Source organism: Periplaneta americana, chromosome 8 (genome assembly GCF_040183065.1).
Source record: "Periplaneta americana isolate PAMFEO1 chromosome 8, P.americana_PAMFEO1_priV1, whole genome shotgun sequence".
Taxonomy (NCBI): domain Eukaryota; kingdom Metazoa; phylum Arthropoda; class Insecta; order Blattodea; family Blattidae; genus Periplaneta; species Periplaneta americana.
Genome location: NC_091124.1, coordinates 128,714,387 through 128,741,571, shown reverse-complemented (window position 1 = coordinate 128,741,571; position 27,185 = coordinate 128,714,387). Strand labels below are relative to the sequence as shown.

At 36.6% G+C, this 27,185-nt stretch overlaps 1 protein-coding gene across 1 annotated transcript in view; it reads right to left on the bottom strand.

Annotated features, from left to right (window-relative positions):
- Positions 1-27,185, bottom strand: part of LOC138705031 (serine/threonine-protein kinase Nek8-like) — a 232,638-nt gene that overhangs the window by 158,608 nt on the left and 46,845 nt on the right. The window lies entirely within an intron of this gene.

The window sequence follows — 27,185 nt, the reverse complement described above, 5'->3', positions numbered from 1 at the left end:
TAATATTTAGTTCTCAGTGTTGCTCTAAGCTTCAAATTAAGTTCCTGAAGCGGGCGCGGGGTCTCGATAAACAAAGATCTTCATTGAGTATAGGTCCACTTCTCTTTCGCGCTTTCTTTGTGAGACTGCTTATTACACGATCTGACAACACCTAAAGCATATTCAGCATTAGATGACAAGCCACTTATGAAAACTTTTTCTATATTTTGTTCATATAAAATAAATTTCTCTCTAGCCACTTCTTTTTGTGACTGGAATTTATTGAGGATTCAGTGACAAGCAAGCAAAATTAACAATCTTAACAGTATCTTTAAAACGGATTATCTGTAAGATTTCAAATCATTATTTTACAGTAAACAGTTAAATAGTCTATCACTTATTTCTGCTTTGTCATCTGTATGGCGCCAAACATGAAAAAGATCGTTCCGCGATAACTCTTCTGAGAGTACTAAAAAAAAAAAAAAAAAAAAAAAAAAAAAAAAAAAAAAAAAAGGCAAAGTTGCAAAAAGTAGCAGCTAGTTTTTATATAGGAGAAATAATAAGGCATTGACTTTAGTCTTCTGAAAAAATTTTGACCAATCGTTGACAATTCTAGATTTCCGGGTGCAAAAATATTCAAAACTAGAAGTTAAAATAGAAATAATTTCTCAATTTTCAAGCAAATTTCACTTTAAAGTAGTAAGTTGTGTGGAATTTTTAAAATATCACAACCATAGCACATATCTTGGTCTCTCATATCCACCAATAAAAGATGAAAATCGTCGGAAAAAACATGTCGTTTCAAGCAAAGTTATCGAACATAAATTATGAGCTCGGCTTCAGGCTGGGGTTGCGATTAGAAACGCTATACTTCTGACTTCTTTTACAACACAAGAGCTGCACAAATAAGCATAACTATAACAAATCTCATATCCTTGCATATTATAGTAATTAAAAACCCCATAAAACATAATAATATGTGATACTCAATTTTTGTATTTTGCGCGGCCAGATATCGAAAAAGGATCACTGTGCGTCGTGCTGATGGACCTGGTTTTGGAAAACCCATTCCTAAATTCCATAGAACTGAAACGCATCAGCAATTTTCCCGAGTTCGAGAACTGTGATCAACGGCCTGAAGGACGCTGGCTTCCCGATGAACACAGACTCGACAGGCTCGCGCTCGTTCAAGACAACGTGGATCGCAATGTAATTTTCTCAGAGGAGTCCATGTTTTGTTCGGCAAACGACGGGCCGGTACGAGTTTTCTGGCCCGCAGGGACCCAATACAATGCAACCAACATACTCCAAAGTGTGTGCATGCTCTGGTCGCGTTTATGTTCTGTGTGGGGTGGATATCCTCGAGCAGAATAGCATATCTTCACAGAATAGATGTATGCTGAACGGTATCTCCATATTCTGGGGAGATATCATGGTCCGTTCAGTAAGACAAATGTCTCTTGATGGAGTCATTCTTTTTCAACAGGATCAACATTAGCTGGCTGACAATTATGAGCTGGAAGTGCTGGATTGGTCTCCTTGTCGAGCCGATCTGAACTCCATAGAAAACGTGAGAAAGAAGACGAAACGTGTCACGGCCTGAAACCGGTCTGATCCACGCCCAGGATATAAAGACGCCCAGTGGGATGTCGACGATGTCGTACTACTCGATGGGAAATTTAGTTCATTTGACAGATTCGTTCGCGGCGAACTATTTCGATAGTGAGATTAGTTCAAAAGTCTAGTTCGTTTAGTTCATTTAGTTCGTCTGAGGAAAACTGATGCATATGATCATTTAGTTTAATTAGTTCATTTAGTTCGCTTAGTTCGTCTGAGAAAAACTGATGCATATGATCATTTAGTTCAATTAGTTCATTTAGTTCGCTTAGTTCGTCTGAGAAAAACTGATGCATATGATCATTTAGTTCAATTAGTTCATTTAGTTCGCTTAGTTCGTTTGAGAAACGCTGATGGATTTAGTTCGATTAGTTCATTTAGTTCGCTTGAGATGGAGAAGAAGGCTGGTGCAAAGATATAATTAGAAAATAAGGAATTTCAACTATGAGGAATATAAATGTTGTAATTGTTTTCTCTTAATGAATAACTGATTTTAAGGAAATATGATGTTCCATTACTTACTTACTTATTGTAGGCTAGTGTTTATTTATCACATTTTTTTAAAGAGAGAGTAACAGAAATGCAGTATCAAAATATTTCAGCGTTGCAGACGTAAGGTGACAGCTTGTAAGTAAAGAAACATTATTGAACTGTAAACTGTATAATCCAATCTAACTCTCAAATTTCTTAATAATAATAATAATAATAATAATAATAATAATAATAATAATAATAATAATAATAATAATATAAAATAAGAAAATAATGATCTCCCTTTAGACATATACATTTGGGAGACCACAAAAAAAATAACTGCCAATTGAACAAAATTGTATTGTCAGTTGAGGAACAGATGAAGTTCCTCATTAAAAGCATTTTAAAATGCTCCTTTATCACATCACACGGAGGGAGCAGGGGCGCCATTAGGAATAATGGCACAAGTGGGGCGTGTCCCCCCAATATTTGGTCTAATTATTATTATTATTATTATTATTATTATTATTATTATTATTATTATTATTATTAATCTTTTTACATGTGTTTAATGAAATATGTTGTATTATGCAATCAGCAGTACCGATTTAAATAGGACTAAGTAACGTCCTTAAATTGTATGTAGTCTTAAAGATTTCAATTTCTTTAGTTAATAATATCCCCCCTCCCCAAATTATAGCTAACGGTGCCGATGGAGCGAGAATACTCTATATGACAGATATTACATTCGAAAAATAGATAGAATAAAATTTAGGACATGAAAATCCTTTTATTGATTGTTGTGTTCAACATGAGGCTTCCGAGTTGCGAATTCGGGACCCCAGTGCAATGGTAGAGTTCGAACATGCTAATTATTCGTACACTGTAAGGATCTAAAAAACCGGAAACTATCACAGTTATCTTACTTTTAAAGAGGATTTCAAGTAACTTTTAATGGAAAATGTACGTGACAGGTCACTAACGTAGCGATTCTGAGTGTAGAAATTAACAGTGTGTTTTGTATTGAAATGCCTAGATCCTGAATCCTACTATTTACTTCAATAAATTAAAGAAAAAAGTAGATAATGTATTTGCGGGATGTAATATGGAAAAAATTATGATTTTGTAATCAGTCCAAGAAAAGATAAGGGACACGATGTACAAATATTTTTTATTTTAGTAGGTTATTTTACGACGCTTTATCAACATCTTAGGTTATTTAGCGTCTGAATGTGATGAAGGTGATAATGCCGGTGAAATGAGTCCGAGGTCCAGCACCTAAAGTTACCCAGCATTTGCTCATATTGGGTTGAGGGAAAACCCCGGAAAAACCTCAACCAGGTAACTTGCCCCGACCGGGAATCGAACCCGGGCTACTAGGTTTCGCGGCCAGACGCGCTAACCGTTACTCCACAGTTGTGGATACGATGTAATAAAATCCTATAAAGGACGAGTACCACTTACTTCATTGAGTAATGCTTATCAGACTTAACCACAAACCCTGTCTTAATATTGGCTACGATTGATACAAACACAATGTAACCAGACTGAACTACTCATGTTTATTTGCTCTTAACCTCAAATAGAATCGGCTATGTAATGAACTATAACACAGTATCAGTGTCCGTATTTTATAAGTTGTGCAGAATATTTATGAAACACCTAATTTAGTATCTTTATGGGTCTAAATAAGTAACATTATTAGTGTGTTGTGAATCATCGCCCAACACTCCTGGGAACGGCTTCCCACAATGCATTGCTTCTTCTCTATCTAGTTCGCGAACGACTTCCACAGATACGACTCATCTAGTTCGCGAACGACTTCCACACAAACGTCTCATCTAGTTCGCGAACGACTTTCACAGAAACGCCTCATCTATTTCGCGAACTACTTCCACAAAAATTTCGAACTAGTTCATCTAGTTCATTTGAATGATTAGTTCAATTCGAACTAATCGTTCCCGAATTACCTATCACGGTACTAGTAGCCTGGGAAGAGGTGGCCCAGGGCGAACGCTATGCAGCTGATCTTGTCAGATGCCCGCTTGAGGATGGTTGTAGACAGGCATGTTCAGCGTGGCAATTCCAGCCTTTAAATGAGGTGCAACAGTGACATACAGTCTTAGAAAAAAGTTTTGTAGGACAGATACTTATACGAGCGACCTAGTTCACAAGAGAATGGCTAGTTGAGGTAATAAAATTAATTTTGTTTCGTTGTGTGTCTGATCATGTGCACTTCTCCTTTCTGGGACTTGTATCTGTGCAATAAAACCTTTTTCGAACACTGTATATACTATCTCAAAATCGCATGTAGGCACACGCTTAAAGTAGATGTATATTCTACGTTACTGTTGCACCTGGTATGAAGCATAGAAACGCTCGCGCTGAACATGACTGTTGTAGAGAATGAGACATACTAGACGCGTTATAGAACGATACTACAATATGGCGTCTAATCAAATATGTAACTGATATGATGTTAGTAATATACAGAATAAAAGTAAAATAACTATGCAGAATAAGGAAGCCAATAGAATACATGAAAATATATAAAAAAATATATTATACGTTTTGTAATTAAGTGCATGGTTAATTAGAAAATTAGGCTGAACGTCTGCATCGTTTGACAACAGCGCATCGCCGGCTCATCTACGTATGCATACACGAACTCGGGTCTGTATAGAGCACTGTAATAGGGTTACCAGATTTCCTAATGGCAGGAAATAGCAAAAGTGTTAATCTTTTATTTAATTTTCAATAAGAACGTCCATTTAATTAAAAACCTGCAAAGAGGTAAATCATTCCTTATCATTTTTTCTAATGATACCAATGGCGAAGCTAATGTGTACATACTGAATAAGCTGAAAAAATCTGCTTACCTTATATCTTTTTATCTCGGCTTTTCTATCAAATTTTTTGTGACACAGGTCCAATTATAAGTTGATGACTACTCAGTTTCACCCACAAACGGAATAAAGGCATAACAATATAACTTTACTAATTTGTCTCAGAGCATCCTGTTAGACAAGCGTATTTCTTATACCATGACAACTGAAAATTTATATTTTGTCTTCCTCCACCCGCTATTTTAATATCTAAATGTGGTGTTGATCACTTATCCTTGTAAGCACATTTTGTTTCATACATTCAACTTGAAAATGGTATCTTTTAATTCTACAAATAATGACCTCAACGTTTTCTCAGTATTAGCCATTTTATATAAAATTAATACGTAAAACACACACGTATGCGTTTTTGATTAAAGTAACCTCAATAACGCAGCGCATTCACAGAACATCAATATAGCGCAACGTATTATTGTGACAGTGAGGCTAGCCGCGTTTCGTAAGATTTTTTCTGAGAAAAGTGTTAATTTGGGACGAATGTGGTATTAAAACTTACCTTTTGTTGTAGCCTGCTCTATCCAAGGAATAAGATGTTAAAATCTGCACATTATATTTATAATTTTCACAGTGGGGATACGCAAACACAACTGCTCCTGGACAAAGTTAAAGACTTCCTATGTTCTACAAATATGCAACTAGTATACAAGGCTACTGACCCTCCAACTTATCTACATTACAACGGTAGTGGCACAAACCCAGTTCTGGTTTTTGTATCATCTGATATTCACGGAGTATTTACAAGGAAGGTTATTGAAGATCCTGGAAGTGGACATCGTATCGTAATGGGAACAATACACATTCCCAAACGTAACATACCACGAAATACTACATAACCGTCATGGAATTTTAAGAAAGCCAATTGGAAATCTTACACCGAAACATTAGAGGGCTTCCTGGATAAAAATAAACTAAACATTGAGGAACACCCTGATAGAATATACAAGCAGTTCTCCTCAGCCATACTAAACACAACAAAAACATTCATTCCTCTTGGTAGACAGAAGAACTTTAAATGTTTCTGGAGTCAAGGTCTAACAAAATTGAAGAATGAAGGACAGAACCTTAGAAGAAAGGCAGAAGAAACGAAGAATAAAGATGTTCAAAAATGGAGACAAGCTGCTGCAAGAACAAAACGCGCAATATTAGAGGCCAAACGTATTTGTTTTAACAATTTCATCTCCAACCTTGATTACAGAACAGACGGTTCAAAAGCATACCACTTCATCGGTAAACTAGAAAATAGACGAAATTTACTCAAAAAAGAACCCATTATATTTGAAAACACTTCACTTCATGCAGATGAAGAGAGTGCCAATGCTTTTGTATCTCATTACTCTCAATCACAGAAGAAAAATAGCCACATTAGAAAAAACGACCGCAAAATCAAACAGCAACTTAAGGACTATGGGAGAGGAATACCCAGCCAAGACGACAAGGATAAAGGTAGAATCTTCTCTGAATATTTCACTCTTTGTGAACTTAATACTGCAATTGACAGTCTCAAAAACAAAAAATCCCCGGGACCTGGTAAAATTTTTCCTGAATTTCTTCAGCATCTGGGTCCTAATGCTAGAGCCTCCCTTTTGTGCATATAGAATAAGATCTGGACTACTTCTGTACCCTCACAGTGGAAGAAACCTATAATTATACCTGTACTTAAGAAGAATAAACAGGATAAGGATCCCTCCAACTATAGACCAATTGCACTTACAAACATCCCAGCAAAAGTGATGGAAAAAATGATAGTCAACAGACTAAATTGGTTTCTTGAAACCACTAACATAATCCATCCTGCACAAGCCGGTTTCCGATCTCATCGCTCAACCGAACAACAGATAACCATACTAAGTCAACAGCTTAAGGACAACCTAGATAAGAGCTTGATTACAACTGTAGTGTACATTGATTTCAAAGCCGCTTATGATTCAATCTGGAAATCAAACTTACTACTGAAACTAACGAATTATGGAGTAAAAGGAAACATGCTGAACTGGCTCAAAAGTTTCCTAGGACAACGGTATTGTCAAATCCGTTATGGTTCTGCCTGTTCAAAATATAAACAACTCCAGACAGGGCTACTTCAAGGAGCTGTTACTAGTTGCTCTCTCTTCAACTTGTACATCAATGACCTTATACCCACTCTGACCAAAAATTAAAATGTCAAAACTCTCCTCATGCTGATGATCTTGTTATATGGAGTGCAGCACCAAAAAATGGAGCCAAACGGAAATCGAAAACTCACTTAATAATGCTATGAATGTCCTAAGTGACTGGTGTATAAAAATTCTATGTCTGTTAACATATCAAAATCTGCTTGCCAAAGTTTCTCACTCTTCCATAATCAATTGACGCCAAATATCTCTTACAATAATACAAATATAAATCATGTAACAGAATTCAAATATTTAGGCTTTACATTTGAGAGTAAATTAACATGGAGTAGCCACATACATGATGTAACTGAAAGGACCGAAAGAAGACTCAATATCATAATGCGATTGAGAGGAAGTAAATGGGGCTGTAGTACACAAACGCTGAATACAACCTACAAAATGTACGTCAAACCAATTATGAAATATAGCTGTGGAGCCCTTATTACAGCAAACCAACAAAGGATTAAAAAACTAGAATATGTAGAGAATCAAGCTCCCAGGCTAATCACTGGTGGTGTCAAAACTACTCCTATAAACGCTATGCTGTTACTTACAAACAACCAGGATATGAAGACTGATATTGTCCAATCTGCACTTAAAATCCATGAAAAACTAATCCGCCTACCCGGTGTTGACTACCCCAGCAATATGCAAGGACCCTGAAGATTAAAGACACAAGAGGGATCCCTACAGAAAGTTATGAAGGAAAAGGAAAAACTAAATATATGCTTTAAGCCATGCCCATTATTGCTCCCAGAAAATCCATTAGAACAGGATGATATAGACTACACTCTCGACCTAACTGTAACAAATATGATACTCCTCGAGACATTCTGCGAGCCATCGCCACAGAAACTATTCTGACGAGGTATCCAGAAGAAACATGGCTACACATATATACAGACGGGTCACAGATAGAAAGAGATGGCACTGCTGGAGGTGGCATATATTGCAGGCTCTTCTAACATATCTATCTCTGGGCAGGGACCACATTGCCTTTGATGGAGAAGTGAGAGCCATAAAAACTGCTCTCACACAATTATTGCCTCGGTTATCAACATTTTCAAATACTGTAATTCTGTGTGACTCCCAAGCTGCAATATCCGCCATCACCAACAACTCCAATTCTCCACCTTGTCCTGATATACACGAATGAAGGAAAATAATTAGGAACCTTAGTGAGCAAAACATAAAAGTGGTCCTGCAGTGGATACCATCTCATTGTGGTATCCTTGGGAATGAAATAGCTGATTCTCTTGCAAAAAAAAGGCACTAAAATCCTGCCCTATGTTTGTGAAGTACCCTACAGTCGAGCATCAACTATCATACGACAGAAAGTAAAGGAAACTTACAAAAAATCTCTGCAAGACAACATAAGCACCTCTGAATGGAAAGACAATGTCACTTCGGTACCATATTGGCCAAGGAGAGAAGCAGTTGCCAAATTCCGATTAGCAACTGGACATGATAGCTTGGGTAAACATCTATGCCGCATTGGTTTACTCCAGAATCCTAACTGCCCGCTCTGCAACCAGAACATCGCAATGGACTCAGACCATCTAATGGATTGTCCCAATCTGTCCTCCACAACACTGGTAGAGAAATATTGGGAAGCAAGAGAGAAGATGATGCCAATCCAAATTCCATCATTCTTGCTGAGATGAACTATTTTTGCACTTCTCACTGTTTATTTGTTTATTTGTATGTTTGTTTACTTATATCACACTATTGCATGTTGCCATTATCACGGCTAAAGATAAACTCTACAGCCCTGCATTAAATAAATAAGTATTTATAATCTATGAACAGTAAATTAATTTATGTATGTATGTCTTGGAACGTAACTAGTCTTTACAGAACAGGAGGAGTAACATTAGTAGCTAAAGAACTAGCTAGATATAGAATAGACTTCGTGGGAGTACAAGAGGTTAGGTTAGATGGGAATGGCATCTCACAAATAGGAGATTACTTGTTGTATTATGGGGAAGGAAACAATAATCACCAATTAGGAACAGGATTCTTTGTTCATAAAAGAATAAACTCAGCAGTAAAAAAGATCGAATTTATCAGTGACAGATACTTAGTACTTAAGGGTAGATGGTGCGATATCATAGTTATGAATGCTCACGCCCCTACAGAAGAGAAAGACGACCATATAAAGGATAGCTTCTATGAGGAATTGGAACATACTTTTGATCAGTAACATAGATATCACATGAAAATTTTATTTTGGGATTTCAACGCTAAAGTAGGACGGGAGGATATTTTTAGACCAACTATTTGAAAAGAGAGCCTACACGTAACTAGTAATGACAATGGAGTTACAGTCGCGCTCAAACCACCTGACGTTTGCAGGTGTGTCTGCTTATCGGCGATAGCCAATAGCGGCAGTGCTGCGTTGCAACATACGGGCTACGCAGACCCGCCGCATAGTCGCCGCTTAGAAATCTCAAAATCAAATAACAAGTGCGCTGGGAAAATTGGTATGTTGTTGATGTTTTCTGAACACATAGAAACAAAAATCACGTTTCTATCCCCAGTGGTTCCAATTTTATGGGTTAATACGGTAAAACCCCGATAAGACGCTGTTCAAGGGACCGCGTGTAAACCTCGTATTAATCGGGGCCGCGTATTAGACGGGTATACTTTGTAATTTTCACTTATATACAGTATCTATTAGCATTTTTCTTTATTGAAATACATGATTCATGAAAGGAATACAGCATTACTCCATTATGTAATTACTATACTGTACGTCAAAGACATTTACATTTACAATATGTACTGTACTCAATTCTATCGAAAAAAGTAATTTATACTGTATTTATTTGTCGCGTGCGTGTTTCCAAGTCCTCATGTTTATCACCTTCACTTTCCTGCGCTTACATCCTTCCGACTTCACAGCTGCAGAGATTAAGTCGCGATTTTTTATTATTGTCCTTAATGTGGATGATGGGATTTCTAATGAATCAAAGAGTTGTTTCTGATTAAGAGTACTGTTTTCAACGTAATTTCGTAAGATTTCCATTTTTTTCCGTCACAGTTGCCTCTGTCTCATTGCTTTCGTACGGACTTCCAGCAGTGAAGTAGTGGAAGTTGTTTATACAGCTGCGATGCGATAAGAAATGTTTATCATATGTAAGAATTTTGAGGACCATAAACTTACAGCTTCAAACAAAGGGTCTCTTCAGAATATAAACTGAGTTATCTCTTTGTGAGGGGAGAGAAGAGAGACTACTAAATTGAAATGTCAGTTCGATTTTTGATGGTGTTGTGTGCAGTTGGCTCTGTTTAAAGTAAAGTGTAATGTAATATCTTTTTCGTGTGTTGGCAATTTGGCATTCTCAAAACAATTAATATGTCTCTTAGTGAGCTCAGTACAAGTGGGAATGGTGTATCGAGTGGATATGGCAATAAAATTCGGAAAATGGTGTTTAGTGTTTATAATTTCTTTAGATAATACTCTTCTGAAGAAATGCGTAAAAATCTTAACTTTTCAAAATGTCAAGCACTGACTACCGAGGCGTGTTCTTTAAGTGTCTCTACAGTGTCCCGTGTAAGCAGATAAGTTAAAAGAGCGCAAACACAGGGTGCCAATAAATTGTTCCATTCTCCTAGAAAGCATATAAATGTTCCTAAAAGAGTTACAAATTTAGACGACTTCCAAAAAGACGTTGTACAACGTACAATTATTGACTTTTACGATAACGGAAAATTTCCGACAGCTGACAAACTAACCGTACTGCTTATAAAAAAAATTAACTACTCAGGTTCAGTTTTTTCCACTAAAAGATTATTGAATCGGTTGGGATTCCGCTACAGGAAAACCAATGATGGGCGAAAATATCTAATGGAACGGAATGATATCCTTGCCGCAAGACTGAAGTTTCTGCGCAAAATGCACATGATCAGATCATCAGGTGACACTCGACCCACATTTTACCTTGATGAAACGTGGGTCAACAAAAATCATTCTCTGAAATATGTTTGGCAATACTCAAATAGAAATGGAGGTCTTAAAGTGCCTTTAGGAATGGGAGATAGACTTATTGTTTGCCATGTGGGATCAGCTGAAACAGGTTTCGTTCCAGGTAGTAAATGGGTATTCAGATCAAAGAAAACCAGTGATTGTCACGAAGAAATGACGGCACAATCATTTCGCGATTGCTTCTTAAACAGATTTTTAAATCATCTAGAGGAAGGGAGTATAATTATAATGGAAAATGCTCCATACCATTCCGTTAGCATTAATAGAATACCAAATACCTCCTCTAAATAATGCAATAGAACTAATTTGAATCCGAGTGAAAAGAGAGGTCGCTAGAAACAACAAAACTTTAAAATGTCGAATGTGGAAGAACTTGTAAATAAGGACCTTGATAATGTGACAGTTGAGGACTGGGTAAAATGCGCGAAACACGCGGTGAAATTACAAGAGGAAGATTTCGCTAAAGAGTTAGGTCGGAAAAACATTTTAGAACCAGTGGTCATTAATTTACAAAAAGACAGTGACACAGATGACAGTAGAACTGATGGTGAGGAGGCTGAAGACGACGATGTTGGCTCACCATTAGCTCTGCCACTAGAATAGAAATTTGCAGCGGAAAAGGTAGGCTACGTCTTATTAATTCATCATTTTCCTTAAACGAAACGCTGGCATAACAACCGCTATTTTTGTAAGAATGTGCTCTGACAGCATGGACATAATGCTATTTAGGGCCATGTCAATTCAATCAATTCATTTGTACAGAAAATTACTATTTAAAATTAATCCTATCATTCAATTTATTTGATCCCACTGCGCCTTTGTGTTATTCGACAACTTTATTAACCCTAATAAAAGTAAAACTTACAAAACTGATATAAATTCAGCGAGTTACATGATCAGATCATCAGGTGACTTTTAATTTCATTCGATGCAGTCTGAAGATAATAATAGAAATAATAATAATAATAATAATAATAATAATAATAATAATAATAATAATAATAATTATTATTATTATTATTATTATTATTATTATTATTATTATTATTATTATTATTATTATTATTATTATTAAGTCTTCTGCATCTCCCTATCAAACCAACCCCAGGTAAAGGGTCGCGCTCCACAGTTTTAAAAGTACTACCGCTGAGAGACAGAGACGGAGAGAGTAGTTGTGACAACATCGCGCTCGCATGTTACTGGCTTTCGCGAAACGTCAGGAGGTTTGAGTGCGACAGTAGATTAGTCAACTTTGCCACATCGAAAAATTTAATTGTCAAAAGTACAACATTCCCCCATAATGATATACATAAATATACTTGGACTTCTCCAGATGGATTGACACACAACCAAATAGATCACATCTTGATAGATAAACGGAGACATACTAGTATAATAGACATTCAAACTTTCAGGGGTGCAGACTGTAATTCTGACCATTATTTGGTAATTGGAGAATTAAGAGAAAGACTATCAGTAGCCAAGCGAGTAGAGCAACAAGTTAATATTACTAAATTCAATATTTTGAAATTAAAGGACGAGGAAACTAGGCAAAATTATCAGGCCGAAATTTCGAATAGATTTGCCACTTTAGAAAGTTCCGACGAAGTTGAGAAAGAATTAGATGTTAACAGCGTGTGGGGAAATATCAGAGATAGTATCAAAATTGCAGCTGAGCAGAGCATAGGTTATTATGAAACTAAAAAGAAACCGTGGTTTGATGAAGATTGTTGCATTGCAGTAGAAAGAAGGAAACAGGCAAAATTGAAATTCTTACAGGATCCAGTTGAGGAGAAGAGAGATAATTATTTCAATGAAAGACGGGAAGCAAGTCGTACACTTAGGAATGAAGAGAGAGGTTACTTGAAGGAAAAACTGAATGAGGTAGAAACAAATAGTAAGAATAAAAACATTAGAGATATATATAAGGGTATAAAGGAATTTAAGAACGGATATCAGCCAAGGGTAAACGTGATCAAGGATGCTTGCAGACTCTCCATCAGTCCTAAACAGATGGAAAAACTATTTTGCGCAACTACTAAATGTACATAGGCCAAATAGAAATGGTCGGGACGAAATTGAAATACAAATTGCTGAGCCATTTATACCCGAACCCACTCTTTCAGAAGTCGAAATTGCGATAGAAAATCTGAAAAAGTACAAGTCTCCAGGTATCGATCAAATTCCAGCAGAATTAATACAAGAGGGTGGAAGTGCATTATGTAGCGAAATTTATAAACTTGCACTTGCTATTTGGGAAAGGGAAATTGTACCAGAACAATGGAAGGAGTCCATAATTGTACCTAGTTTTAAGAAAGGGGACAAAACCAACTGTGGTAACTTTCGAGGAATATCACTTTTGTTGACGTCGTACAAAATTTTGTCCAATATTCTTTTGAGAAGATTAGCTTCGTACGTAGATGAAATTATTGGGGATCATCAGTGCGGTTTTAGGCATAATAGATCGCCTATTGATCAGATTTTTTGTATTCGACAGATAATGGAGAAAAAATGGGAGTATAAGGGTACAGTACATCAGTTATTCATAGATTTCAAAAAGGCATATGACTCGGTTAAGAGGGAAGTATTATATAATATTCTTATTGAATTTGGTATTCCCAAGAATCTAGTTCGATTAATTAAAATGTGTCTCAGTGAAACGTACAGCAGAGTCCGTATAGGTCAGTTTCTCTCTGATGCTTTTCCAATTCACTGCGGGCTAAAGCAAGGAGATGCACTATCACCTTTACTTTTTAACTTCGCTTTAGAATATGCCATTAGGAAAGTTCAGGATAATAGGCAGGGTTTGGAATTGAACGGGTTACATCAGCTTCTTGTCTATGCAGATGACGTGAATATGTTAGGAGAAAATCCACAAACGATTAGGGAAAATACGGAAATTTTACTTGAAGCAAGTAAATCGATCGGTTTGGAAGTAAATCCCGAAAAGACAAAGTATATGATTATGGCTCGTGACGAGAATATTGTACGAAATGGAAATTTAAAAATTGGAGATTTATCCTTAGAAGAGGTGGAAAAATTCAAATATCTTGGAGCAACAGTAACAAATATAAATGACACTCGGGAGGAAATTAAACGCAGAATAAATATGGGAAATGCGTGCTATTATTCTGTTGAGAAGCTTTTATCATCTACTCAGCTGTCAAAAAATCAGAAAGTTGGAATTTATAAAACAGTTATATTACCGGTTGTTCTGTATGGTTGTGAAACTTGGACTCTCACTCTGAGAGAGGAACATAGGTTAAGGGTGTTTGAAAATAAGGTGCTTACGAAAATATTTGGGGCTAAAGGTACGTTTTCCTCGGTGCGACTATTGCGATGATCGTGTGTAACTTTCTCCATTCTCCTGTAACTTCATCCCGCTTCAGGTACGTTTTCCTCGGTGCGACTATTGCGATGATCGTTCAACGATGATCGTGCAACGATAATCGTTGAGCACTATTTCTTTGTATTTTCACGAGTCGCGGCAGTCGCTCGGAGGAAAACAGCTCCATAGAAAATACAAAGAAATAGTGCTCAACGATTATCGTTGCACGATCATCGTTGAACGATCATCGCAATAGTCGCACCGAGGAAAACGTACCTGAAGCGGGATGAAGTTACAGGAGAATGGAGAAAGTTACACAACGCAGAACTGCACGCATTGTATTCTTCACTTGACATAATTAGGAACATTAAATCCAGACGTTTGAGATGGGCAGGGCATGTAGCACGTATGGGCGAATCCAGAAATTAATACAGAGTGTTAGTTGGGAGACCGGAGGGAAAAAGACCTTTGGGGAGGCCGAGACGTAGATGGGAGGATAATATTAAAATGGATTTAAGGGAGGTGGGATATGATGATAGAGACTGGATTAATCTTGCACAGGATAGGGACCGATGGCGGGCATATGTGAGGGCGGCAGTAAACCTTCGGGTTCCTTAAAAGCCATTTGTAAGTAAGTAAGTATGTGTGTATGTATGTATATATGTATGTATGTATGTATGTATGTATGTATGTATGTATGTATGTATGTGTGTATGGTTGTATGTATGTATGTACGAATTGACTTTTTTAAAAGGGCATAATTGAGGAAAAGTAAAAGTAAAAAAAAAAGTAAACTTTTACAGGTAAACTATCTGGAAATATATAATTCCGGACATGTGGGCTGACAGTCTAGATTTCGTTTGTTGGTTTTTAAAGTAATTATACGCATTTTGCGGATTCTTAAGGTTTTATCGAGATTTAAAGTATGAAAAAAGTAGCTCTTAAAAAACAATTTTATAAGAAGCCAAAACATTATGATAATGATTTTCGTGAATTACCTTAATGGAAATCATACAAAGTCAATATACAAAATATGCAATAATGATAAATGGAACAAAAATATAAAAAGATATCATGAATGATGAAGAGAAATCAGTCTTTTCACTTGTAATGTACTGTTTTTCATTCATCATATGTCGCAATACTGTCTCTAGGACAGTTGAAAAGTTCTTCATAAAATAGCCTATGTTCACTTGGGATGTACTGATTCATCTTTTCTAAGTCTTGCATTTTTTTTTCTGTTTTGTTGGCACCCATCTCTGGCAGTTACACTGTTCCCAACATTTCTTGGTGCCGATCCGCGTTGACAGTCACAGTGCGGTTAAGTTCTTCAAAGAAGTATGGAAGCGCCACACCAAACTGTTACCTTCTCTCTATTTAGGGGTTGTTCGTGCACTTGCATGGGTTGATCTTCACTCCAATACCGGAAATTCTGTTTCTTAACGAACCCAGATTGGTGGAAGTGTGCCTTGTCCGACATAATGAGTTTGTTCAGAATATCCGATCAGCATTTAACATTTCACTGAACTCTCTACGAAACGCTAATCGAGCAGGATTTTCAGTGTCACAAAGATGGTTCACAATTTGAATTTTGTATGGATGGAATCTGAGAGCTTCGTGTAAAATACGGCACTTGCCTGTGAGCGATAAATTCAACGCAACTGTTTTGCGTCTGACAGAGTCATATGGACTTCTAAGCACAGCTTCTCTAACTCTGGCAATGTTTTCCGGCTACGGACTCATCGCGGACCACCAGCAAATCTCTCACAAACATTCCCAGTGTTTTTTAATTTATTCACCCACTTCAGAATTGTGTTACGGGAAGGAATTCTTCCATGTCGTGGAACATTAAATTCGTTTCTAAATCTTTTCTGAACATGTGTGATGGATTTAGACTCAATATATGCTGTCGCTGCAAATACACGTTCTGCCACTGTTCAGTTAGCCATAATATGATTTCCTACAATCACAGGAGAAAAGGCATGTTTTGAATGTCGCAATATTTCCTCAAAATCACAAAATTGCTAGAAACGGCAGTGCTCTGAAAACTGTTAAATTCTACTGGAACACCTTGAGTTATCGCGGTAATTAAACAGATATTTCTACCGACGTCCATAGCTGGGCAAAATATTTTCAATTGAATGAATAATTGATTTCACTAAGTCAAAAGTATACTGCATTATGTTTTCTAGTGAATCTAGTGCAGTGTTCCGCAACCGGTGTGCCGCGGCACACTGGTGTGCCTTCACAAGGTGACAGGTGTGACGCAAACTTTTACCTATTATTGTAAGAAATTGATATTTAAATTAAATTAAAATTAAATTGTTTTCATAAATATATTTTTGCATATAGCCCATTCGGTACTTCGTAAAACCTACACGCCCGTGAACCTACATATCCGCCCAGTTAGTGACAAGTCCAGTGACATTGAAGACATTATGAAGGAGAAAATAAAGAGCAGTCAGAAGTTGTCACTTCAGATAGACAAGTTCACCGATATTAGAGGTCACGCACAACTTCTTTCCACATTGGGTACATTGATGGGGATGTAATTGTAAGTAATTAATTTTTTTGCAAAGAACTGCCCAAGCGAGCTACTGGTAAAGAAATATTTTATACAATTAATGAATATGTGGTCCGTTATGAATTAACGTGGGAGGATTGCGTTAGTGTTTGTACAGACGGAGCCGCTTCTATGACAGGCCGTGAAAGGATTCGTGGCTAAAGTACGTAAAGTAAATTCTAACATACGGAGCAACCATTGTCTCTTTCACCGTGAAGCCATTGTTGCTAAGTCTTTGCCATCTCCTCTGAAAATTGTGATGGACGAAGTAGTAAAAGTCGTGAACTTCATCAAACCGCGGCCCCTAAATATGAGGCTTTTTTTCAGTTTTGTGTCAGGAAATGGATCAAAGCACACTACACTCCTGCTACATACATGCGATGGCTATCACGAGGTAAAGTGTTAGAGCGAATGTTGGAACTTAAGGAGGAGGTACTTCCATGTTTTACTATTGAAGGGCATGAGTAAGCGGATTTATTTGCAGATGATGAATGTATATATAAGTGGGTATACCTTTTCGATATTTTCGTATACTTGAATGAGCTTAACAGAGAAATACAAGGTAGGAACGAAAATATTCTGACTACTATGGATGAGATTCAAGGATTTGTGAATAAGCTGAAATTTTGGATACAGATTACTTAAAATAGGTGATTTGAGATGTTACCAACTGTATGGCCCCTTGCTGATGGTAATAAAGTGTTGATGGACTTAATTAATTAAAGAACATATTTTAGTAATCAAGCAGCAGAAGTTTAAGAATTATTTTGGAGAGAGTGTTCAAGATTCGACTGGGTCCGTCATCCATTCATTGTGGATTAAAACCATCTTCCGAATAATATACTCGTACAAGAGGAACTGGCAGATTTAAAAGCAGACAGAACACTGATATTAAAACTTCTCGAAGTGCCTTTGGAAACATTTTGGTTGTCAATAAGGAGTGAATATTCGGTTATCTCCGAGAAGGCAGTTAATGTGTTATTGCCAATTTCAACTACATATATGAGTGAAGTGGGCTTCTTGACGTCAACTGAAATTAAAACATCAAAGAGGGAGAGACTCAAATGCATCGATGAAGAAATGAGGCTTGTACTGTCAACGATTCCACCACGGATCAGCCACCTGTGTGCAACTAAGCAGGCCCAAGTATCGCATTGAAGATATGAGTAGAGTTATTTACTTTAATATTAGTAATAGAAATGTTTATTTTCTACAGTGAAGTTCATAAATTGTTAATAAGTGAAAGTCTATTTGTTATATAATAATAATAATAATAATAATAATAATAATAATAATAATAATAATAATAATAATAATAATAATAATAATGTTTGATTACATTAAGTAATTTTATTAAGAGAGTTACATTATGTTTTTGAGGGACTTAACATTTTGGTGTGCCCTGTTGAGTCTAGGCCCGTCTAGGGTGTGCCGTGAATAGAAAAAGGTTGCGGAACACTGATCTAGTGATATAGACTAATAGACTTCTTTCAAGAAAGTGGGCGTGGCTAGACATTTCTTATTTTACTGTTATTATTATTATTATTATTATTATTATTATTATTATTATTATTATTATTATTATATTATTACTTATTTACAAATGGCTTTTAGAGAACCCGAAGGTTCATTGCCGTCCTCACACAAGCCCGTCATCGGTCCCTATCCTGAGCAAGATTAATCCAGTCTCTACTCTATCATTATATCCCACCTCCCTCAAATCCATTTTAATATCATCCTCCCATCTACGTCTCGGCCTCCCCAAAGGTATTTTTCCCTCAAGTCTCCAGTTAACACTCTATAGACGTGGTCGTCAGCACTCGCTGAAATGGGTAGAGGGTAAGCGGAGCCGTCCCGTGTGCCCCGTCGTGCAGCAGGAAGAGGTAGAGTGCACACCCGCTAGCACCTACGAATGCACCATAGTGCAGTGTGTTCTCCGCGGGTAAGAGACGCTAGTCCCAGGGTGCTCTGTGCTGATGACCGCTGCTCTATAGCCTATACATTTCTGGATTTACCGATATGTACTACATGCCCTGCCCATCTCAAACGTCTGGATTTAATGTTTCTAATTATGTTATGGAAAATAAGTAAATAAGCAAGGTATTATTATTATTATTATTATTATTATTATTATTATTATTATTATTATTATTATTATTATTATTACTACTACTGTTACTACTACTAAAACTACTACTACTACTACTACTACTACTACTACTACTACTACTACTACTACATATAAATCACACAAAGGTAGCTGCCCTTCAGTAAGGATTGCCAAAAGACACAGCATACTAAACAAATAAAAATAAAAATATACATTTGTGTTATGATTATTATTTTCAAATGGAAGCTACCCTTGGGAAAGTACGTTTATTCAATTAGTAATTAGATAGAATATAAAGAAATTTAGGTGTACATGTATGACGTAAAATCTGAACAGAATATTTCATTACGTTTACAGCATTAATTTTCAAAATGTTTAAAGGAATTCCAAAAGACATAAAACATTCAACTGAGAATTTTGGAATTGTTCCCCTTGCTCCGAACAATAATCCAAATACTTCAATCTGTCCCTGTATATGATAATAATCCTTAAAGTATTCACTTGTAGGGTCACAGATGGTCTATTATACCGAATAAAAATCATATTCATTAACTATCAAAATGTAATTCTGTGGACTTGTCAGTTTAGTTACTGTATTTTGAAATCCAGCCGCGGATGCTTTTTCACGAACTCCTCAATGACGGCATCATAAAAAGCTCCAGACGAGTTTTTATGGCCTTTTTTATCCTCAACGGAGATGACAGCCTGCCCAGACAAACGGTTTTCACTCGTACTACACTGATACGTTTAGAGTGGAACACAATCGTTCGACACCGGCTATTGTTACGAGAATTGTAAGGATGAGGTAACATAATACTATTTATGTAATTCAGGCAACACTTCTTGGGGTCTATTTTTGATGTGATATGGTCGAGATATCCCAAATATTATGCATTCTCTAAAAAGTCAGTCTCTTGGAGATGACATTTAATTCACTTCAAAGAGAAACTATGTCAAAATAAACTCCGTCATTGTCCTGTAGGCTGGTTAAAACATGGATGGGAAACTCTTGTTCGTAGTCTTTCAAGAACATTGAAGAATCAAAAAGTTGTATGAATTTCAGTAAGTCATTGTTTTCAAACAGTGTGTTTATTCACATGACAATGTTATAAAAAAATTCAGCATAGTGGTCTTCGGAAATAAATTTTGGATCATCAGGCCAGTCAAGAATAACTACCGGTACTCTTCGTTGCTCGACGGCTGCGATGGATCAGCTATCTCAAAGCTGCAATAGTAGCGATCGTCGAATCTACTGTATTTCTGAACGCCGACAACAATTTAAATGTTTTTATCATCTCTTTAGAGTAGAACTCAATATCCATGTTTTGTTAGCTTGGATTAATCTGAAGATGTGCTCTGTGAGTTGAAAATTGTCGGAAAAAACTAAAAGAAGAAAACAATTTGCGAAGTCCTTTAGAAAAGCGACAAAACCTCTGGCTGAAGCAATAGTATCTCTATCCTAACAAGTTGCAATTCCTAGTATCAAATGAGACTTCAAAGGAAACTCTCACTGTCACTTTGGACTACCCTTATCAATCTTTCTTTGTAGTTCCAACGAGTGGATGCTACTGTGGATAAGAGATGACGGAAATTTCGTCCAGTAATTTGGTCTTTTTAGTGGTATGAGAAAAGATCTTTTATGTGTTTAACAGAATGGGTTAGAAATTTCGTACGCAAATGAAATTTTACAAAGTCATGGCGGAGTCAATGACAGTCTATTGATGTGAGAGCTGGACTTTGAATATAGCTGATAAAATGAGGTTTTTGAGATCGGTAGCAGGATTTACTCTCTTACACCAAAAGGAAAGCATAGACATTAGCAAATAAAAAAAATATATATGCAGTTTAAATACAAAAATATCAGAACAAATTATCAATTGGTATGAACCCATAATAAGAATAAGCGAAGAATGCCTACCTAAAATATTATTCATATATAGATCTATAGCAGTGGCGGTTATTCAAGTGAAGTACATGAAGGCCACCTTCACCCCTTTTTTCGTGTTTTAATAAAATATATTTTATCAATAAATTAAAATAAAATGAATTCTTCACTAAACCATATTTTGCTCTACTTTGCAGTGGCGTGCGCAACCTATTGCATTAGGGTAGGCTCTTCATGTTTGCATGCTACAGAGGTATACAACTTACAATATCTCGAACATATTGATAATTTGATATAATTTTAGTGAGTTCTGACATCAAACCAGAGCAGCAGCCAGAAGGAGGGTAAGAAAACAGAAACGTCCGGAAACTAATGATAAAATAAATTGGTAATTAAATAAATCATACCTTATTTACTTAAAGGTGAACTCCATTCTGCGTTCCTTTTTAGAAAACTCCTCAATGACATCGCTGTGGAATGTAGGGGATTTTCAGATTTCTTTCAGCTTTTTCTTCTCAATGGACATCAAGGCTAAACTGCTTAATCTTTCTTGCCCTTGAGTTGATCTTTGAAGTGATTTAATCCGCTTAAGGGCAGAAAATGACCTCTCAGCAGATGCAGATGTGCTTGGTATGGTCAAAACCAGTAGGGTCAATTTGTACAATTCGACAAATTCTGTGTGGAGTTGTTTTGATTTTAAATGTGTCACCAGTTCATGAGGGTATTTTCCACGAAACTCTTCCATTGAATATAGGACTGTCAATTCATTTTTTAGATGAACTATATCAAACACTGCACTGTGCTTTACATTCAGCGCATCCAGGGCGGAATTAGGAAAATTTAATTTATAAGACTGAAATTTGTTTGGATCAAGCAATGAAATAAATTCCAACTGAGGGAGATTTCCAAACCTATCTGTAATATGGTTTGTCACATTGTCTATTTTTTCAAAAAATATTCTCCTGTATTTTATGACATCATTTTCCAGGCATTTTCTTTTTCGCGGCACTTCTTCACATTCGACTTCATTACAAACATCACTCCATAATGCATCACATCTGTATCTCTCATGTAGAACAATTCGTTTTGTTTCATTAACTTTTCTACACAATACAGAATATCCAAATGCTTCGTTTGAAGAATGTTGTACAGAATGTCAATGTATGCATAGATCTTTGATAACACATTTAGAAGAAATTTGGTCTCAAACTCTGAAAGGAAAGACAAATATCCACGCGCAAGAGCAACAGTTTCACCTTCCCAGTCTGATGAGTTGTTTAGTATATTTTTGAAAAAGTCCACCAGCAATTTACGGTTCTCCTTTACAATATTGACTATTCTGGAAGAGAAATTTCATCTTGTGGGTGCATTTCTTGGAATTATTCTGTTGGCATATTCAGTAAGAGCATGCGCGCGTTTTGTAGACTTGGAGAAGAAGCTACTTAGTCCATTCAATGTCTGAAAAAAAGATCCGGCACTCCTTAATACTCATAGCTGACTGAGATAAGACTAGATTTCGGACATGACTGAAACAATGAACAAATAGAGCTCTAGGATAAATGTCTTGAACTGTGGTTTTAAGTCCATTTATTTCTCCAGCCATCTCTGCCGCACCGTCATATGTTTGACCAACTAATTTGTCTCTAATATCATAAGATCCCACTATGTCCATTACATGATTAAATAAACCATTACAGGATCTATCTGCACTCACATCAACGAAGGAAATAAACGTTTTTTGAACCTGTGCTGTCTGGTCATGGACATACCTGAGAGTGGTGGATAGTTGTGATTTGTTGCTTACATCGGATGTTTCATCTAAAATAACTGCAACATTCTGGGCCATGGAAATGTCATTCTTAATAGATTCCATCAACACGCCACTGATAGCAGCTATCAGGTCATTTTGAATTCTGTTGATGTGCCCTTAAATGTTGTAGACGACTCTACTCTACATGTTCTCGAAGAGTAGTGTCGTAGCTGCTCAACAAATGTAAACATTCTATATAGTTGCCTTTGTTAAGTGAATCTTCACTTTCGCCATGCCCTCTGAACGGCAGTACTTGCATGGCTAAGAAGCACGTTGTGTCGATTAGGCTTTTCATTATTTCTCTGTTCTTCTTCACCATTTCATTGTGACGCGCCACATCCGATTTCAATTGTTGATCAAGTTGGGTGTCAATACGAACACTTCCAAAACAAGAAAGCTGAACAACCGAACGCAAATGACATTGCGATCGTTCGTGTTTGACAATGGCATTGCTGAGATTATTTAAATTATTATAACCCTCTTTGTTCCACACACTTTGTTCGTTACAAATTAACGGTTAGCACGTCTAGCCGCGAAACCAGGTGGCCCGGGTTCGATTCCCGGTCGGGGCAAGTTACCTGGTTGAGGTTTTTTCCGGGGTTTTCCCTCAACCCAATATGAGCAAATGCTGGGTAACTTTTGGTGTTGGACCCCGGACTCATTTCACCGGCATTATCACCTTCATCTCATTCAGACGCTAAATAACCTAAGCTGTTGATAAAGCGTCGTAAAATAACCTACAAAAAAAATCGTTACAAATTAATAAGCATGGCCAGCAAAATAATGACTGCATCCTGTTAGCTAATTAGTTTTCACATATTGGTTCACATTGAAATAACGTAAATATTCTCTACTCTTTTCTTTATGTAAAAACTTAAAGTTCGGAAGCGCCGGCACTGGTCTTCCCCCCACAGTTACAATTTCAACTTTTTCGTTCAATGATCTACAACCGAAAGTCCTTTTAAAAATCTGTTCAATTATACAGTGATCTTCTGCCATATTACAACAATATCGCACTAGTTTTACCTCACTTTGTTTAAATAAACTCTATAACACACTCACTTTACCAATAGAAGTTCAAATAAACACTATAATACAGTAATTTCATCACCAAAAGCGCTTTCATTAGCGCCTACCAGCCTAACGTACTACGGCAATGGGCAAGACACGTAAATCAGGGCGCATGAGCCAGCTGTTCTAATGTACTGATTATGAAGGGAAACACTACGCTCACTGCAGGGCCAGGGAGGCTCAGCAAGCCGAGCTGCCCAACTCTCCAGTGACGAAAGATGACGCGAGAGCGAGCACACAGCGGACAATAATTGAAATGCGACGTACAGTACCAACCAAAAGGAAATGAAAATAGGATGCCAAGCCAAAATTTGCTGAAATTAGTTAAGGACTCTGCAAACTTTCTTAAATTAACAGTATTACTTTTAAATACAAATTTAATAAATTTCTTCTTGTCTGTCTGGGTAGGCGCAGCAGACCTAGCCTGCCCAGAATGCACGCCACTGCTACTTTGTAATATCTTGTTCGGCTTAATCCGCTCAGTTAACGTTCACTGCAGCACTTCACATGAACCCCTCACCAGCCAGGCCACGTGGGTAGCAGACCAGCTGAAGGTCCGAATGAGACTTTCCTTTTCGCCTTCAGTACACACACCCGGTTGCCATGACAACGAGTTGCTTACTATGAATTACCTGTCCCTTTTGCAAGGGTATTATTAATAGGAAGTCTCCTTTCTCTGTTCTTGAAAGACAGAATCTCTCTCTCTCTCGTCCAAACATTGGACCAGGGTGGCAAACTGTAATATTTTGCAACTAAATAAGAAAACATAAATTATTGTGTAAAGAAGTTAAATATTGCTTAAATTTAGTATATAACATATCTATTTTTGTATTTTTTAACGTTGGCACCTCTTGAATATTATGTTTTGTATAGATTTTGAAATAATTTGAATACCCTGTAATGAAGAAAGTTGGCATAACATTTGAAACTACGTTGTACATTTGACCCGCGCAGACCAACGATTTCGCTTTTAGTTATAGGCCTACGTATTCTTTGTTGTGACAAGTGGAGCGAAATGTGGTGTTACTAATAGTGTATTAATGCGATGAAAACATGAATCCGTTAAACGATTTAGTGTGTAATCTTTTGGAAACACCGTTCTCTCGTTGGTGTGCAGAAGATAAGCAAGATATTTTAAAATACCGCAGAACAACACCTCACATTAATATAACTATGAAAAAAGTGAAAACTGGTGGTCGGTCATACAATATTCAGTTTCAAGATTCGTGGTATACCGATTACAACTGGTTATGTGGGAGTCATTATAACGAGAAGTTATATTGTTGGCCATGTCTTCTTCTGGGGAACAAGAAACTCGCTTGGAATTGAACTGGATTTTGCGATTTCAAAAATGTCAATCGCGGTCTTCACAGCCATGCAGATTCAGCTGAACACATTAAATGTATTTTGCAATTAAAGGCACTACAGAAGAACGTGAACACCATTGCGGATGCACTAAAGGAAAGTACTAGGTTATACGTAAGTCAATTTAATGAAAACGTACGTTTAAATAGACTGGTAATGCACACCGTAATCGATACGGTATTGTTTCTAAGCAAGCAGGAGTTGGCTTTTCGCGGTCATGATGAGAGTATTTCGTCACAGAAAACGGGAATTTCAAAGAATTATTGGCTCTCATTTCATTGGCCCTTTGAAAATTAGAAATCACTATGAAAAAATTAGGCCTGTTTTTTCTGGGAAATCTAAAACGATTCAGAATGAAATAATTGATTGTATTTCTGAATGCATCAATGAACTTGCAAGATATGAAATTACTAATGCCCCTTTCTTTTCCGTTCAAGTGTAAGTTTTCTATTCAGGAGAATACTGCTTTGATTTAGTAGTAGCTACTTGATTTTACTGGATAGGTAAGCTTATATTGGAAGTTGCATGTTCCGAAGTTGATTTAAAATATGAATACAGTTTACGATTGTGATTTTGAATTTTGTTATGGGTAATATTTCTTGTGTACTCTTTTAATTTGATGTGTTGTATAAAATGTGTTAGATTTTGTCTTTTTTATGTTATGTAGACTTGTGGTTGTTTTATTATGTTGTGGTATGTATTCTGTGGAAGTTTTGTTGGGACAGTGAATTCTTCGGGGTTAAGGGGATGTAGCTTCCGAAAATGTTGAAAATTTGTTTATTTTATATGCTGTGCTTTTCATAAAACTTAAGAAAATGGTTAATATATTACATTAATTCAATATTCCCATCGTATAGGTTACAAAAGCATTCGCGACGTCACGGCTATAACTTACAACAATTCCAGGAAATTACCTAGAATTCTATTGACCTTCACCTAATTTATCCGGCACGAGCCGCCACTGATCTATAGAATACAAAAGTGCAGGAGACCGAAAACAAGATGGCAAGACGCTTTCACATGAGGAACAGGTCATTGGGACTAATCCTTGAGGAAGAAGACGAAGAAGAAGAAGAATAAGAAGATCAGAAGCTTAATCTTACAGTATGCTAATAAAAGGAGAACCCTCAATTACCTTTTTGAAGATCGCTACTTATAGATCATTTTCAATGTCATTGAAAATACAAAAGAACACTGTTGAGGTGGTAACAAGCTCGGCTAATAAACTGTCATATTCTGAGATTAAGGTGAGAGTCTAATAAATAATTACCACTGTATCCCAGCACGGAGACACTACCAACCCTCCATGAAGGAAATCTTAAGCGCCAGCAAACAAATACAGTCACTAATAAAACCAAATCTTGCGCTTCGGGAAAACAAAATCAATTTTATTTGTTACTTGGTTATTTAACGACGCTGTATCAATTCCTGGGTTATTTAGCGTCGATAGAATTGGTAATAGCGAGAAGATATTTGGCGAGTTGACGACGAGGATCAGTGGCGAAACTAAGGTGTAAATACTGGGTAGGCTGAAAAATCTGCTTACCTTGTATCTTTTTATACAGCAGATGTTTATCGGCTTTTCTATAATAAAAAAAATTGTTACACAGAAACCATAAGAAGATGATGACCATTCATTTTCACCCCCCCCAAACAGAATACAAGTATAACAATATAACTTATTTGTCTCAAAGCACCCTGTTAGCCAATAATATTTCTTATACCATGACAATTGAAAATTTCCATTTTGTCTTCCTCTATTCGCTATTTATATATGTAAATGTAGTGTTGATCTCCTACCTTCGTAAGCATATTCTGTATCAAACGTTCAACTTGAAAACAAATAATGGCCTCAATGTTCTTTCAACATGAGAAATTTTACACAAAATAAGTATGTAAAACACACATGCATGCACTTTTGATTAAAGTACGTAAC